Genomic DNA, 15,763 nt, shown 5'->3' on the forward strand with positions numbered 1-15,763 from the left:
AGTGGTGCTGAAATAAAAATTAATCCAAACCCTCGGGGGCTTTGGAAGGGGAAGGGGAGTCCCCTCGGGGCCTGCTGCGGGTGGTGAGGAGGGCAGGGCAGCCTGGGGAGGGCAGGGGGAAGGCAGGGTGGCCTGGGGAAGGCAGGGGAGGGCAGGGGAGGGCAGGGGAGGGCAGGACAGGGCAGGGGAGGGAAGGGCGGGCTGGGACACGAGCCAGGCTCTGAGGGACCTCCCAGCACCTCCCATCCCCTCCATCGCCAAAGCCCGCTGAGGGCTGTGGCTGTCCTGCCTGGAAGGCTGGAGAGTCTACACAGCCACCAGGAAAGTTAAATCCGTCACTGCTGGAGGACGACAGGGCAGGCAGGGCCCGGTCCTGGACAACTGCAGGGGATGCCCTTCTAACGCAGTCCCTGAGGGTGGGACGTCTGGAGGGTGGCACGGGGGGTGGGGTGAGGGTGGGGGCTGGGGTGGAAATCTGTCAGCCTGAGTGGTGCAACTAGAGGTTTTCCAAGTGGAGCGTGTTTGTGTACACCTGGCACGGGGTTCGTGGAAGGACGTGTTTGTGGATGCCTGGTGCGGGGTTCGTGGAAGGACTGCCTTGTCTAAAGAGGCTGGACGATAGTCCAGAGGTGCGAGAGGCAGAGTGCAGAGGGCGAACCTCCGACTTGAGGTCAGTCGCACCTGCCCTCAATACTGGCCCCAATACTTCCTGCCTAGGGGACTGCAAGCTGCGTGGCTTCTCGAACTTTCCTCCTCTGTGAAGTTGGGCTAATGGCAACCTAGTAAGACCTTCGGAGAGAGACTGGTCTGTCTGCTGGGAGCGGACACACGGCTGAATTAGCCCTCGCAGTGCCAGGGTCACAGGAGCCCAAGCGGATGGCACTACCGGTCTCAGAGTCGCTTAAAAAAGTCTCAAAAATGCTGTTCCAAAAATTACCTAAAGGAAAGAAATCAATCACAAGTCCAGGGTCCCTGAGAGATTATTTTGTTAGAAATCTTTACCCGAAATTGATTGGTGGATAAGATCATTAAAAACCATCGTTGTTGTGGTGAGACCCTTAGCAGCTCGCCAGAAAGGAGCCAAGTGCCATTTGATGAAAAGCAGATCTCATATTGGATTTATTTGGAAATACAGGAAGGAATGTTTAATGAGTGCATGGCAAAGAGTGGGAGGAAAGTGAGAGCTGAGAAGGAGAGTGAGGCTGGGAAAGCAAGCCAGAGGCAGTGGGAGGAAAAGGTCTTTTATCTTTTGGCTTCCTTTTAAGAACAGTTAAATATTAAATCTTTCTTGAATTCACAAAATCTTGTAAACGAGGAATTTCATGCAAACCTGCATCTGAGCGGCTAAGCTGAGCTCGTGTAGGATAGGTCTGCTAAGTGGCCTCAGTAACTACAACTGGGAGCCTCTAAGAGGAAGGGGTGCCTTAGCAGGGGAGCAGGTCTCAGAACCCTGGCTCCAGGCTCTGTGCTTCTCCTGCTCTTTATCGTGAAGCTTCCGGCGCTGGAGGACTCAGCGAGCACAGAGAAGAGGCAGTTTGTGGGCCCTGGTGGTTGTGTGTGTAGGAGGGCGCGTTTGAGAAAAATAAGTTATTGCCAATACAAATGGTGCCCCCAGGGCCCAGGAGGGAGCTGGAGCACTGCCGTCCTCGGCCTCCTGGAACTCAGCGTCTGGCTGGGCCTGGGTCTCCCGTCTGGGGTCCCCTGGCCTCATCCAGCTGCCCCTGAGGGCCTCCACCTCCTGGGACGTGGGAAAATGCTGCCTCCCGGGATACCTCCCGATGCCAAGTGCACGCCACTTATCTGTCCATTCATTCAATGGAGGCTCTCAGGGACCCCACAGCGGCCTCCAGCTTGGGGGATCACGGGGCCCCCACCCCTGCCCTGCCGTCCAAAGGAAGCTGGGGCTGGCTGGGCATCAAGGATGCGCAGGCCCTACGGGGGAAGAGAGGAAGCATCCCAGCAAATAAACCACGAGCAGAGACCACAGATCACATAAATGCAGGGGTTCAGGCTGAGATAGAGAGGGAGCAGGGAGCACGTGGCACCACGCACCTGCAGAGAACCAGGGGGTGTGGGGGGAGCGCCTCCACCAGCAGATTCGGCCGGAGAGCACGTGCCCCCTGGCCCTCTGACGACGGCTCTGTCCCCAGGCCACTGCGAAGGAAGCCCTGCCCCAAGGGTCTGCCCACCCCACCCCCCGCACTCTGCTCTGAAATGGCACCCACGGGAAAGAGTTCTTTTGGATCGTCCAGGCTTTAAGGAGCACAGACTAAAACCGAACTCATGGCAGGGATGTCCCCTCAGCCTTTCCAGCAGGAGCCAGTGAAGCCGTAAGCACCACCTCTTTCCTGTGGGCCAGCTCAGGGTTTGGCCGGCAAATGGGGTGTGGAGGGAGGCAACCCCCGAAGCAAACCCAACAGTGCCAATGCATCTGCCCAAATTCTGGCAAGACCCAGGTATGGCCACGACTCCCTTGCTGCCAAAGAGCTCAGCTGTCTTAAATGAACGTGAACTTGGTGGCTTACACGCCACCTCGCAAGCAGGCGAGAGGCGCTGCAACCGGGAGAACGAGCCACGCCAGGCGCGCTCCGGGCCGTCCAGGTGCGCTGTGGGTCGCAGCGCTGCCTCCGCCTCTCTGGTCACTGCCGTGAGGGCCAGCTCCAGGGTGTGTCTGCCCTTTATTAGAAGGCCAGCCCCGAGATGGAGACCCCGGTCCCTGGGCTGCGCCACCTTCCAGTAACTGGGAAGTCAGAGGCTAGGCCCCGAGAGGAAACGTGTCGATGAGAGGCTGGGCATTTCTCAGCAAATGCCTCGCTCCCTCGGGGCAGCCCCTCACAGCGCCCTGTCCTCATGAGACCTCACTTCTCTCCTTTGCGGCATTCGTCACTCATGTCATAACCCACATATCTGCGCAGATCCTGCATTATGACTAAATGGATGGATGGATGCACTGTGGACGGGAGGGAGGGAGGATGGTGGATGGATGGATGGATGGATGGATAGACAGATGGATGGATGGACGAAGGGAGGTAGGAGTGGATGGAAGAATCAATACAGTTAGAATGAAATAATCCAAAACCCAACTCTAAAATTAAACACTCAAGCAGATTGGAAAAGATCCTTATAGCTATTTATGACTGAAGGGTTATTTATATGCAGCACATAAAAAGTTCTTTAAAAAATGACCTGGAATTCCCCATACTCAACCAGGTTAGTGCATGTTATGGGCTGCATTGTGTCCCGAAAAGCTAGGTTCAAGTCCTAATTTCAGACCCCATGAACGGGACCTTATTTGAAAGTAGGCCCTTGAAGCTGTGCTTCGCTCGAAGATGAGGCCAAAGTGGAGCCGGGTGAGCCCTTACCCTAAGCTGGTGTCCTTAGAAGAAGAAGAGACAGACAGACAGACACTGGGGAGAAGGCTGCATGAACACAGGGGCGGAGATTGGGGTGGTGCTGCCACAAGCCGAGGAACCCCAAGGAGGGAGCTGACCAGCAGAGGCTGGAAGAGGCAGGAGGGCCCCTGCCCCGGGGTTTCCGCGGGAGCCCAGCCCTGCCCATGCCAGGCTTTGGGCTTCTGGCCTCTGGGCTCCAAGGCCATAAAGTCCCGTTGTTCTAAGTCTACTAGTGTGTGGCGGTTTCCACGGCAGCTGTAGGAAGTGGCGGCAGGGTGCTGGGAAAGGTTCCCGAGAGCCTCTGTTCTAGCACTTTGAGTACCGCCCGTTTAGTCTGTAGCTGACTGGTCCGGCGTATGCCATTGGCACTTGTTTGTGAGAGTTCTGGCAGGGAATGGGGCTTAAATTATCTAAGAAGTCTGCTGTCTACACGGCATGCCAATAAATTCGCACACTCCCTGGAAAACAGAGACAGCTCAGCCAGGGTTTCAACAGGAGATGCCAGTGGGAAACTCATTCTGTTTATACCAAGGCAGCAGGTCTGAGGGAAATGCACAGCGTGGCACAGTGGGCTTGCCGGCCTAACGGCAGCACGTTCCCAGCTTGCTGCAGCCCCAGCGCCCATGGGGAGCTGTCCACTGCACCCCACTGGTCAGCACCCCTTCAGCTGCACTTCCCTTCCTGCAGCCGGCTCCACTCTCTGTGATCGGCACTTTCTTTCGAGACCTCCAGTTCAGTTGAACATTAAAGCTCAATGCAGAGCTGGACCGTAAATATCAGGCGTCACATCAGAACAAAATGTTTGCCGTCAGAATAGCCGGATTCCCTCACAGCCTTGTGCACACAGGTGCTGGTACTTGTCTCGACGAAACCATATTTCCTGTCGGGAAGAACCTGGTGCCCGAGGCAGGAGGAGGCGCCTGGGCCCTATCCCTGCCCGCCGGCGCCGAGGACCCTGCCCCAGGTGAAATGGCACCCAGGCCCACTGCTGCTTCTGCCCAGGGCAGAGGCGTCCACGTTGCTCAGCTCTGGCTGCACCCACTTGTCCCAGCCCTGCCTTGGGTTTTGGTGCTGACAGGATGCCCAGCTGTGGTTCTCCTGAACAGCCTGGGTGGTCCATGAATCGGCCCTTGGTCAGCTCTGCCCCAGCCTCACACTGGCCACTGGCTCCCAGACCATGGCCCCATCTCTGGCCCCGGCCACCCGGCCAGCCTGCCCTCTGTGCCCAAGAGAGAATCGAGCTCCATCAGCACAGCATTCCCTGAGGGGGACGCCCAGTGACACACAGCCCTCCAGGAGGAGATTATATCCTCAGGCCGCTCCAGGTGAGGTTAGGGTGGGAGAGGGCGGGGTCAGAGTCTGTACCTGTGGGTGCAATGTCTTCTAGAAGGTTCCTACATGTGCCTAGAGTTTAAAGCTCCATCGCTGAAGACTGTGAGGCATTTCAGCAGTAGAGGCGATGTGCCTGGTGGCCAAGAGTGTGGGCGGACAGCGTGGGAAGTGACCCTGCACGCCAGGCGACCTCGGAAGAGACTCAGCACCTGGCCAGCCCATTAGGACCTTTGCTTTCTCTTCCTCTGTCATGTGGGCATGTGAACACGAGTCAGCACTCAGCTCCCAAGGTCATCGGAGCCTCAAATGGAAAGCTGCCTGTGAGAGACCCAGCCCGGTCCCCGGTCCTCAGGAAGTCTTCTGCAGACAGACGGGCCTTGGCGGCTGCCACACACCACCAGCCTGCTCGCCAGACCCCTCAGGACACGGGGCCCGCTTAGTGCCAGCCCCCTACCTGCAAGCTCAACCGTGCAGGAGAAGCCACGCCCGGCTGCCGAGGGAAGGACAAAACCAGCAGGGATTGCTAAGAGCTCACGTTGATTTGCTCGTGTGTGTCCACAACTGGCCCTGCAGGCTACGCCCCAAACTGCAGAGGGGGGTGGCCTCCTCGGGGGACGCGAGCTGGAGGAAGACATAGGCTTTTACTGTAAACCTTATTGAACCTTCTTTTTCTACTAAAAATTATCCATAGACCAACAATCAAAAAAAAAATACCTAAGTCTGTTGCAGGGCACACGAGTGGGCAGTGAGCAAAGCTCCCGCCTGCGGGAGCTGGTAAACCTGGGTCCAACTCAGCAGGGCCCTGGCAGAAGGCTTGCTCCCTCTTTGCTGGCAGAGCGGACAGGAGGAGCCCCTTCCCCCACTGCCCGCCTGGGCCCCTCAAATGGGGGCATTACAGTCCAGCTCCCTTCTAGGACCAAAGAATACGCCTGGCACAGGGTCAGGCATGAATTTCTTAAGACTTAATGGACAGGAGACTTTCCACGGTGGCGGCCAACCATGGGAAATGAAAATTAACACTCTGTCAACGTGGTGAGTGCTGGAGGGTGGCTTATAGGGGTTCAGGAACAAAGAGAATTCATAGGGTGTGTGCCTGTTTGAACCGCTATGTGCCCCAGAAAAGCCATGTGTTCTACTTTGCCAGCTGCCAGAATGCAATATCCCAGAACTGGAATGGCTTTTAAAAGGGGAATTTAATAAGTTGCAAGTTAACAGTTTTTAGGCCATGGAAATGTCCCAATTAAAGCAAGTCTATAGAAATGTCCAGTCTAAGGCATCCAATCTTGTAGGGGCAGCCATGCCTTTTAATCCTGATTCAGCATTGTAGGGTGGAAACTTGATTAGATTATCCCCATAGAGATGTAGTGTGCCCAATTGTGTGTGTGGCCTTTTGATTAGAAAGAAATGTGACTCCACCCGTTCAAAGTAGTCTTGATTAGTCTGCTAGAGTCCTTTAAATCTCAGATGTAAATGGGCTAGAGGTGGGAGAGACTTTATTCATAGCGAAAGTCTTCATTTCCAAACAGAACTCTGTGAATTGCCTAAAGTACAGGAGTAGCATTTCCTGCATCATACTGGCCTGAGGATTTCTAATCAAAACACCTAAAAGGAGGAATTATAGTTCCAGGGTTGGATTTAATAACAGAAGATGTGGCTGCTACATGACTTCTGAAGGGTGAAGGAGAGCCACAGGTGTCACCTGTGCCCTGTCGACAAAGTGGACACTCCATGTGGATCCCAGGAAGAAAAACTGAAGAATTCCGCAGACATATACTGGTAGAGGCTGGGTTTACGAAAGCATGTGGCTGCTCCTCAGTGCCCTTATTGTCCATAAAAGAACATTTCCCATGGTCAACAGCTCAAATTTATGTGGACCCTAAGGGGTAAATCTCTAGTGCTGTGAATGGAGACACACATACACAGGTCTCATTACTTTTAATAGAAATTGTGTGTTAACTTCTCACTCAGTGCCCCTTATTGAGAATAAATCGTGTGTGCACGTGGGTGTGTATAAATCCTAAATACCCTCTAACTCCCCATCTCTGGCAATGGCATCCTAGAAGTAAAATTATTGCATGAAAACACACTTCTGTTTCTCAAGTAATTTTTCTATATTTCTTTCCCCAGTGATACTTCTAGATCAATCTTTGTAAAAAAAAAAATAATAAGTTGGAAAAGCCTTAAATTAATGCCAGGCAATAGTAGCTGTCATGTGGAAAAGAGGACATTGCATTTACCTTCTGCAAAGGGCAGTGTGATACAAATGTTCTGATACTGGTTGATGGTGTGCTTACTTTATAAAGGTTGGAAGCACCTATAGCAGAACTTTACAGAAATTGTATATAATGACAAGTACTTTAACTATACAGCTAAAATTTATGTAGTAGGCAAAGGGAAATGCAAATTATCAGCAAGGAAAATAAGACCCTTTCTTAAGTATCATGGGAGTACTAGTTCTGGATGTAACTAACATGGATAGACACCAGCACTGCAGCTCGGTTGGAGAAGCCACTGGTAGACCTTGGAGCTTTCTGTCCCAGCGAGGCATGCAATGAATACTTTGATGATGCATTTTAAGATCATGAAACATTTCACAAGCTCCATAATTAACCTCAATGCAATGATTAAGCACAAAGGTTACTTGTACACAAAGGCTTCTAGAACAGAGAGTGACATAAGTGAATGAATGTAATGCTAGCGAGTAAACCATACCCAGGAAAATCCCCAGCCATGTACCCTGGTCAGGGTCAGGGTTAAGGTCAGGGTTGGGAACTGGGTCATAATTATAGTGAATGGAACCCATGGATTTGTCAGGAAAAGGTCTATAGACCCTAAATGGCTGGGAAAAAAATCAAGAAGGCGAGACACAGGGAAAGGACCCCGAAACAAGATGGTGACTATAAATATAAAGTGGAACTCTCCTTCACAGCTGTGGCAGCGTTGGAAAGGGCGTCTTTCTCGGCTATGCTGAGCGGACAGGAGGTGAGCTTCTGGTAGGAGGTGCGCAGTCACAGCCTGAGTTGCTGGAGGTAGAGCTGACCGCCAGGGAAGGTGGGCTTTCGCCTGGCACATCCGGACGTGTGTCCCTGTTGCCTCCAGAATGGCACCAAATGCTCCAAGCAACACTGATGAAGAGGGAGGCAGTGGCTTCTTGTTGAAGATGGCAGATTAAACACACAGGCTTACATCTGCTCCCCCTGAAACCCCTCTAATGTGACAGGAGAGCAACTTAAAAAGGGGGTAGTGGCATGGACAGAAACTCACCAAGACAAAAAGAGTGGGAGAGATGTCAGAACCAAATGTAAAGCAGATGGAGCAGTGCTAATGGACTCAGCAGAACCAGGAAATCCAAACCAAGCCAGCAGTGGGGAAACCCAGCAGCAAGCAGATGACCAGCCTAGGACCCCTGAAAGACCCGCAACGGTGGGACTAGAATGAGGACAATTGTTTGAAAGTTTGTTGAAGAAGCAGTTACTTATTTCTTTGCAGAAAGGAAGAGGAAGACTATAGTTCCTATTTGTTTGCATAGGCATTAAAGAAATCTCCAGAAGACTGATTTTAATCAGGACTTGACATCTAACGATCCGTTCAAAGGAAATATGGGACATAAAGAAACATATCAAAGGACACCATAAGAGATGCAAGGAGCAAAATCCAGACTGCAGGAAACTCTAAGGACAAACTACCCATTGTCCCACTGAATATCCTGCAAAGAAAAACAAAATCTGTGCAAGGGGCAAAGGCAACGTGTAGATTAAAAAATATTTAAGGCACATATCAATCAGTTGTAATGTCTGGATCTTATTTGAATCCAGATCCCAGAATCAAGCAGACCAACAGTAAAAATCATGCATAAAATAATAATTGAGGTTGGGCTCCTGGAAGTGGAGGTGGGAAGAAGCACGCAGAGGGGCTGCAGCTCCCAGTGGGGTGGTCAGGCTGGGGACAGCCGGCTCAGTAACTGAGGATGCTGGTCATGCAGTGAGCGTAGGGAAGGTCTCCCAGAGAGAGGGAACTGCCAGGGCCGAAGGCTCAGGGCTGGACCACGCAGAGCAAACCTGAGCAACTGCTGTGGAAGGCAGAGCACAGGGGAAGGGTAGAAAGATGAGGGCTAAGAAGAAGCAAGAAGTCAAGTCATGTTGAGGCTCGTAGGCCGCCGTGAGCTGCCCGGGAGACTGACATGCCCCGATTTAGGCTTTTAAAGGCCCCACGAAATACTGGGTTGAGAACAGGAACCAAAGCAGGGGAGGTGGAGAGAAGAATTAGCTTCCAGATCTACCCTGAAAGTAGGACCCACCAGATTCCCTCAGAAATAGGACAGTGGGTGTGAAATAGAGTTCTTGAGGACACTTCCAAGGATATTTAGCTCTGATGAGAAGACTGTGGAAGTGTCATGTCAGGGAATCAGAAGTTCAGTTTTGGACAGATCAACCCTAAAAGACTGATCAGACACCACAACAGAGTACCAAATAGGATGGTGGACACAGGAGTCAGGAGTCCAGGAGACAATTCTGAGCTGGAGATGGAAATCTAGGAATTATTAGCTTGTAGATGGCATTGAAAGCCACAGGACAGAATAGCGTCACCAAGGGAATGAGGTGGACACAGAGTTTGGAGGGCACAGCACCAGCAGGCAGGCCTGTGTTAAGAGCGAGATAAAAGAGGAGCCAGCAAAAAGGCTGAGAAGGAGCAAGGAGAAACAAGAATGTGGTGCCCCAGGGCTGAGTGCTGAAAATAGACCAAGAAAAGGGAGCAGTCAGCTGTGTCAAGCTCTTTGGAGTAACAGGTATGTAGAAATTTTAGCAAACATATGTACACATACATACACACACACGTACTTGTAAATGCCAGCAAAAATTGTAAAATAAAAGAAATGGAATCCTAGTACACTATATGGCTCAGCTCTAAATAATATTTTCACACCCATAATAATGTCGAAATTGACTGCAGATCTAACCAGAAGTTGTGATACGTTATAATGGGAGGGGGGTGACAGGGGTGGGGTGCAGGAATGAAAGCAAGTACAAGAGAGCAATTTTTGTTCCATACTAGAAAGTCACCTCATTGTGTAATACCCAAAATTTAAAAACTCAACACATAGAGGCATTTCAGAAATATGTACTTAAATACCCCCCAAAAAAAACAACTTGGAAGTAGTTGTCTTTGGGATACAAGAACTGGCAAGAGATTGATGATCACCTTTTCCCTAATAATAAGCTTTATGGAACCATTTGATTTTTTAAATTCTATGTTTAACTTTAATCAAAATTAAAACAAAGAATTAAGGAGACAACTAAGTATCTGGGTGAAGATCTGGTGTGAGCCTGAAAGATGCTGGATGCCTTCCTGTCCGGGGGTGCGGTAGCCTGAAAGGGTCTGCCTCAGGCTGTAGATGGCAGTGGAAGAGTTAATGTTTGGTTTGTTGTACTTTTTTTTCATAACAAAATTTCCCAACACAACTTCTGGTGAGGGTCCTTGTCCTCGATTTCAGGCCATCCCAGGATTGCTGGCAAAGAAAAGAGGCCATCGGAGCACCCGTGAAACTTTCATTTGCACAGATTCAGGGCCGAGTCTAGTACTTCCTTGAATTTACATGACGCTTTTCTTTCAATGTCCTCAAAGATTTTTATAGATTTGAATTCATTAGCTGTCTCATCATCCTGAATACGCTGCATGTTTCACAGGGTAAACAGGAGGAAAGGCACAGAGAAGTTCCGTCACTAGCCCTGAGGCTGCCGAGCTGATGACGCTGAGATTCTACTCTGTACAGACCGATTTTTCAGGAACAAGAATAAGTTCAACTCACATGTATTGTTTTAACAGTCTAGACTATCATTTTCTTATCTCAAACTTACATGAAAATTCTGAGAAGATTTTTTAAGGACTTTGGGGACATAAATGATTGATTAACCTCAACAAGAATACTTGTGAAGTTGCCTAAACTGTGATTCAAAGAAACATTTACCTGGGAGATGTTAATAAGGCTAGGAAAAAAAAAAAAAGAGAAGTGTTTGGTAATCAAAAAACTTTAGGGCATTTTCATTCTTGGAGAGTCACAATGCATATTAAAGACCCAGATAATTCTACAATAAGGAAATCTGCTTAGCTGTGTTGAGCCCAGGCTTTCTCAACGATATCTGGTCATGGAACTCTATCCTAGCAGGACATTTACTACAAATCCATGCAGTTTGGGAAACACTGCTCTTAAGAGATTTATAGGATGAATGGATTTGAGTCACTGTTGATATGAGGCATCGAGTAAAATTCAGAAGTATAGTTAGGCAGCATTTTTGAAACATAACAAAATATGTGGCTGTAAAGAGGTTCTGCTGACTTGAGAGGGCAGAAAGAAGGTTGGGTTTGAGAAGAAACCTGGAAGTGCTCCGAAGAAACCCCCTCCTGCATTCTGGTGTGAGATTAGTAAAAAGCAGTGCATCATCTACGCCGTGATCCATAGGATGGAAGATGTGCCCAGCACATCTGAGCAGTGAAAATGAGAGTTTGCAAGACTGAAGCATGTGCAGGGAATGTTGGAATCAGTGGCTGGGTGAGCTTCTTCAGTCAAGCTCAGCTCAGAGAAACAGAAGCCATGAGGTCCAGAGAGATGCAGGGGTCTGACTCCCTGGTGCTCCCACGCACCTCCCAAGCTGCTGCCGGCCAATGCCAACCCCAAGTTGACCCACTCCCGTTTGGGACATCGTTGCGTGGCCGCCAACTTTTTTGCATCTCGGGTTTTGAAGGGACTTGCTGTCCTTCCTTGCAGTGTGTCCCTTTCGAGCTAAATGTATACATGGCCCTAATGCAATAGCAATGCCATGTGTTCTTTTCAGGCAATGGGAGGAGTTCCAGAAAGGGGAAAATCAAAAGGAGAAAAGATGCAAAAGCCTTTCTGTGTGCCGCCGAACTAACTACAGCTGAGGCTGCAAAGCGAGACGACAACTGGAATATTCTCTGCTGGGCTGCGAGTGCGGCCGCAGCCTGTGCCCTCCCCAGATGGCTGCTGGGGGGCAGAGGGCTCATGAGGGGCCGGCACAGCCCACGGCACCTGCAGGCTGGCGTGACGGTCCCTCGGCCCCTCTGCCGGCACTGCTGGCATCGTCGGCGCAGACTCATGGCCACTGCGTAGGACGACCCTGGGCAGCTGTGACCACGGGCTCTCCCGCAGCCACCGGGCTCACGAGCCCCGAGCCCCGCGGTGCAGGCTGGGCAGGTGTGCCCGTCCCGTCCCACTGCTCACAGCTGACAGCTCGAGGAGAAAAAGCCGCTCGTGCCCCCCTCTCCCCCAGCCCTTCCGAATTCAGACCCAGGAGAGCCCATGTCTCATCCCAGATAAGTGGTCGCCACCTAAGGGTCTCCCTAGCTGACTCTCCTCAAAACCCAACAGCCAGGTTATGGGTCTATTTTCATATTTAGGGACTGAGTGCTTCCCCTGGCAAAGACACTACCTGTCGCCTAAAGGACAGGCAGGTCAAACGCAGTCGCTGGGGGGAAGGCTGCGCTGCCCGCGCCCACCGCACACAGCACTGCCAGGCTCTGCACGCGTCCCCCTCGGTCTCCACCCAAATGAACACGCTTTAAGGCACCTTGACAAAAATCACGCATTTTAACAAAAGAAGGCAAATCATTCCCACTCTCCCAGCAGCAGAAGTAATGACCCTGAGCCAATAGCTCCCTTCAGTGTGGGGCCACTGGCTGCTCCCCTGGGGTCCCCATGGGACATTTCGGGGGCACCCAAGAGAAGCTGGGTCTCCCACCTTTGCACCCCATGAGTGGCACCAGGTGCCTGGCTGACGCCCACCTGCAGGCTCGGACTCAGACAAGCAGGACACCTGCCCAAAGCTGAGCCCCGGTTGCACCCACCCTCGTCCCGTCGGCTGGGGCCCACCGCGCTGGCTGTTAGCGGCGTCAGACTCAACAGTTTCACATCTACTTGGCTCAGATATGGTTATTTTGTAATTATAAATGCCCTGGGAACTGACAATTACCAGCATGGGGAAGGTCCTCGGAACTTTCATGAGATATTTGCAAACCGTGCACTGGAGGCATTTCATGGTGGTTTTGGCCAAATTCAAGTGGGGACATTGTCTCCTGAAAGTGTGCGTAAAACCCGTCACTCCCTTGTCCCCAAATCGTGCCAACAAGAGCCCTTTCTCCACTGCCCACTCGAGGCCAGCCCACCTGGGCTCGGAGATTCTGTGCAGTTACGTGAATTATTTCTCGATTCCGGCTCTGCAGTCCAGGCAGAGTTCTGGGCTGAGGCCAGTTGTCACAGGAGAACTGAGCTTTCAGACACAGTAGTGACCCAACGCAGAGTACACCCCGAGAGGCGAAGCTGCTGTCCTCCAATGGGTTACACCTCCCCTTTGCTGGACACTTATCCCCGGCCATCCTGCTGGTATTAACTACCTCGTCTAATCCTCACATCGATGCTTTAAGCACCGAGAGGCTGGGATCCGCCTCCAGTCTCGGGAAGAGGAAACCTTAACGCGCCTGCTGGATTGCCCAGGACGCCCGCTGGTCACTGTGAATAGGGTCAGACCCGGGGTCGGCAGGACCCAAAGCCCACGCTCTTGCCACCCTCCACCGCCCGGTGGGACAGGTGAGGCCCCAGCCACACGCCGCGGGCTCCAGCACGCCCCCGCCCAGCCGCCAAGAGGGGTCCCCGGCTGCCCGGGACTGCTGACACCCCCGCGCCCGTCGCCTTGCACAGCACGAACTCACCCGTCACAGCTCTGGAGCTGAAGTCCAAAGCCAGCGTGTTGACGGGGCACGCATCCTCCCCGGGGTGGCGTGCCGGCATCGGGACTCAGGCTGGGCCGGCCCCACGGGTGTCGGCGGGGCACGCGTCCTCCCCGGGGTGGCGTGCCGGCATCGGGACTCAGGCTGGGCCGGCCCCACGGGTGTCGGCGGGGCACGCATCCTCCCCGGGGTGGCGTGCCGGCATCGGGACTCAGGCTGGGCCGGCCCCACGGGTGTCGGCGGGGTGGCGTGCCAGCATCAGGACTCGGGCTCGGCCGGTCCCACGGCCGACTGTCTCCTTCAGTCTCCTGCTGCCCCTGGGGTCCTATTGGATAAGGCCCCACCTCTGCCAGCAACTCGTCAGAGGTCTTGATTACTCACAGGTGTTCCCCCAGCACAGCAGGTTAGGGCGCAGCATGCCTTGTGGGGGTGCATTCAATCTATAACACAGATACTTATGAGGGAGGCACAGGTCAAGGGAAGGGAGTCCCCAAGGGTCAGGTAAAGGGAAGGGAGCCCCCCAAGGGTCAAGTAAAGGGGAGGGAGCCCCCCCAAGGGTCAGGTAAAGGGGAGGGAGCCCCCCAAGGGACAGGTAAAGGGGAGGAAACCCCCCATGGGTCAGGTTATCTAGAAATGGCCCCAAGATGGACAAAGCTGGGACAGGCTCGCCACGGGCCCTGTCCAGGTACCCCCCACAGACAGCTTCAAATAAACACCTGCACACGTATACCTCCATAAAGCAATTACGTAGACCTGTAGTCCTGTGCTAGCTGTTGAGGAATCGGGGTACTTTGCATCCCATGATTTATAGTTTATCCAGGAAAAAGGAAGTGCCAAGTTCCAGATGCCCAAAGCAAGAGCGTTTGGCCTCAGGTTGGAGGGTGGGGGCTTCAGGGAGACGTTCCAGGGGATGCGACGCAGAGGCAGTCTAAGGAGCTCTCAGGGCAGGGAGTCAAGCATGTGTGCGGGTTCTCCGGGCACAGCTGGGCATCTGGAGTTGGAATCGGGGGGCCTAGCACCCAGAGGGGTCAGCAGGAGGAGGTTGGGAGAGCAGGAAAAGAGGTCCATGAGCCACAGGGGGCTGCAGACCTCACCTGAGGACCTGAAGGGACCTGGCAGGCAAGTGCATGTGAGGTGCAGTGGGCCCGGCACTCACCGCCTCGATGTGGCGGGCTTCCATGCCCCACGGTGCAGTGACAGAGACGGCAGAGGCAGAGGGACCTTACAGGTGTGGTCAAGGCATCCCCCCGTCGGTTGCTTTGAGGTCATCCAAAGGAAAATCATCCTTGCTGGGCCTGGCTGCCACCAGAATGCTCTTAAAAGAGACTGAAACACTGACAGCCTGTCCCGCTGCCTGCCCACTGCAGGGAGGGCCTGACAAGAGGTCTGTGGGGGGGCAGTTGGAGCTGAGGGTCCCGTCATGCTGCCAGCCCCCAGGGTGCCTGGAAAAGGACCCAGGCCTCCGAGGAGAGTGCCGAGCAGGGGACCCAGACTTCCAACCTGCAGAAACTGCAAGACAAATAAGTGGGTGTGGCTTACAGTCAGTGAGGTTAATTTGTTATGCAGCAGTGGGAAACTGATACATGAGGTCAGCAGGAGAGATGAGGCAGCAACAGGGAAAAGGGGGCTCCTCATTCCATGAACGGGGAACATTGCAACATCCAAAACTACCCCGCTGCTGTTGAAAGGGAGGAGGCCCACCAGGACACATTCCAAACTCAGCCAGACCCACGGGCTTCCTCGGCCCTGCCCAGACTCCAACCGCGGAAAGGAGCTGGATTTGGGTGAGGACCACGCGTGGTCACTGGGGTCCGGCGGGACTCTGCGGAACGGAGTACAGAGGCTCCAGCTCCTGGCGCTTCGGGGAATGCCCTATTCCTTGGAAGGCTTGAAACCCCCCAGTCCTCAGGAATTGCAATGGGGAATGGTGGGGCGTAGGGGGCTCCGGCTGCTTCCGTTAAGACAGAATCCCACCCAGTGTGCGCAGTGAGGCCTGCGGACAGCAGCCTACCGTGAAGAGCACTGCTCCTCTGCAGCTCCCCACTCTGCCTGTCTCCTCGGGGAATCTGTGCCAGGAGGGGTGACGACGCAGCAACTCTGCATGCCAACCGGAGGGCTGTCTGCCTCCACGACACACAACCCAAACACTTCTCAACCTGTTTCCCTCTCACCCAGACCCCCTTTCCTCTCTCCAACTCAGATTTTATCAGAACTCAGATTTCAGATGTTGCAGCCATTAGATTTTTGGGTTTTTTAAAACATTTTTTATTGTAAAATATAACATATATACCAAAAAAAAA

The 15,763-nt window shown here is 52.9% G+C and overlaps 1 long non-coding RNA gene across 1 annotated transcript in view; it reads right to left on the minus strand.

Annotated features, from left to right (window-relative positions):
- Positions 1-15,763, minus strand: part of LOC143661939 (uncharacterized) — a 107,321-nt gene that overhangs the window by 85,098 nt on the left and 6,460 nt on the right. The gene's annotated exons all lie outside the window — the stretch shown is intronic.

Source organism: Tamandua tetradactyla, chromosome 18 (genome assembly GCF_023851605.1).
Source record: "Tamandua tetradactyla isolate mTamTet1 chromosome 18, mTamTet1.pri, whole genome shotgun sequence".
Classification (NCBI taxonomy): domain Eukaryota; kingdom Metazoa; phylum Chordata; class Mammalia; order Pilosa; family Myrmecophagidae; genus Tamandua; species Tamandua tetradactyla.